We start from the raw sequence: 2,436 nt of genomic DNA on the forward strand, positions 1-2,436 counted from the left end.
GTGAAATCATTTTACTAACCCAGAAACTGTTGTTATGGCTCCAATAGAAGCTGTTAATGGTCAAGGACTATAGTCTACAAGATGAAAAGGATGATTAGAATGTGTTGACATTAATTAACTTCTCTAGAATAAAGAGTACTTAAAACAGCAAATACATATGATTGAATTATTGCTACAGCTGACTCTAAAACTAATAAAGCAATTTGTGTAAAAATTAATAGTCTAATTAAAGAAAAATTTATTGAAGGTCCTGTATTTCCTAAAAGAGTAAGTAAAAGATGTCCGGCAATTATATTTGCTGTTAATCGAACAGCTAGTGTACCAGGACGAATTATATTTCTAATAGTTTCAATACATACTATAAATGGTATTAAAACAGCAGGAGTTCCCTGAGGTACTAAGTGAGCAAATATATGTTGCGTATTATTTAATCATCCATATATTATGAAGGATAATCACAATGGTAAAGCTAAAGATAAAGTAAGGGTTAAATGACTTGTTCTTGTGAAAATATAAGGAAATAACCCTATAAAATTGTTAAATAAAATTATGGAAAACAAAGAGACAAAAATAAATGTCGATCCGTTTGGGCTTATTGGCCCTAAAAGAGTTTTGAATTCTTTATGTAATGATAATAAAATTGTATTTCAAATTAAATTATAACGAGAGGGGATAAGTCAATATAAAGAGGGGATTATTAAAATACCTAAAAATGTGCTTAATCAATTCAATGAAAAATTAAAGATTCTTGAAGAGGGATCAAAAACAGAAAATAGATTAGTTATCATTTTCAATTTAATGAATTAAAATTTTTATTTGAAAAAAATTTTGATTTAGGTATTATAGGATTAAAAGTGTAGTAATTTATTATATTAAAAATTATGAATCTGATTGAAAAAATAATAAATAAACTTAATCATCTAATTGGGGCTATTTGAGGAATTAAAAAATATTATTTAATAATAATTTTAACTTGACAAGTTAATGTTATAGTTTAACTAATTTTTTATTTTATTCATTAGAAGTAATTGCTAAATTACTATAAAATGGTTTAAGAGACCAGCACTTGCTTTCAGTCATCTAATGAAGAATTTAAATTACTTATAACTCATTTAATAAAATTTTTAACTGGAACTCTTTCGATAACAATTGGTATAAAACTATGATTAGCTCCACAAATTTCTGAACATTGTCCAAAAAATAAACCAGGGCGATTGATTATAAAATTAGTTTGATTTAAACGACCAGGGGTACCGTCAACTTTTACTCCTAAGGCAGGGACTGTTCAAGAATGAATTACATCCGCAGCTGTAATTAAAATTCGGATTTGGGAATTTATAGGAATAATAATTCGGTTATCAACATCTAATAAACGAAAACTATCTATATTTAATTCGTTTGATGGAATTATGTAAGAATCAAATTCAATATCTATAAAATCTGAATATTCGTAACTTCAGTATCATTGATGGCCAATAGATTTTAAAGTAATTGATGGTTCTCTAATTTCATCAAGTAAATATAATAAACGTAATGATGGGAAGGCAATAAATAATAAAATAATTGCAGGTAAAATAGTTCAAATAATTTCAATTGTTTGTCCATGAAGAAGATAACGGTTAATAAATTTATTAAAAAATAATATAAATATTAAATATCCTACTAATATAGTAATTATTACTAAGATTATTAATGCATGATCATGAAAAAAAATTAATTGTTCTATAAGAGGAGAAGAACTATCTTGAAGACCTATTAATATTCAAGTGGACATTTCTAAAAAAAGTAAAATACTTTATATATGAAGCTTAAATTCATTGCACTATTCTGCCATATTAGAGTTAAATTAATTAGTTAATAAAGGTAATTCAGAGTAACTGTGTTCAGAAGGAGGGGTATTTTGTAATCATTCAATTGAAGAATTTAATTGAATAGGAAAAATTACTTTTCGTTGACTTACTAATCTTTCTCAGATAATGAAAAAGAAAAAGATAATTCCTAATAAAGAAATTGTTGATCCAATTGTTGAAATTACATTTCAAGTTGTGTAAGCATCTGGATAATCAGAGTAGCGACGAGGTATACCTGCTAAACCTAAAAAGTGTTGAGGAAAAAATGTTAAATTTACTCCAATAAATATTACTATAAATTGACTTTTTAATATTGATGAATTTATAGTTAAACCCGTAAATAAAGGATACCAGTGAATGAATCCAGCTATAATAGCAAATACTGCTCCTATAGATAAAACATAATGAAAATGAGCAACGACATAGTAAGTGTCATGTAAAATAATATCAACTGATGAATTAGCTAGTACTACTCCTGTTAAACCACCTACGGTAAATAAAAAAATAAATCCAAGAGCTCATAAAATAGCAGGAGAGTATGAAATTTGAGTTCCGTGAAGAGTAGCTAATCAACTAAAAATTTTAA

The 2,436-nt window shown here is 26.3% G+C and overlaps 1 pseudogene; it reads right to left on the bottom strand.

Moving 5' to 3' along the window:
* Positions 1 to 1,831: 1,831 nt before the first annotated feature.
* On the bottom strand, positions 1,832 to 2,428 carry LOC119637681 (annotated as a pseudogene).
* Between the last annotated feature and the right edge of the window lie 8 nt (positions 2,429 to 2,436).

Source organism: Glossina fuscipes, unplaced genomic scaffold, assembly GCF_014805625.2.
Source record: "Glossina fuscipes isolate IAEA_lab_2018 unplaced genomic scaffold, Yale_Gfus_2 60, whole genome shotgun sequence".
Taxonomy (NCBI): Eukaryota; Metazoa; Arthropoda; class Insecta; order Diptera; family Glossinidae; genus Glossina; species Glossina fuscipes.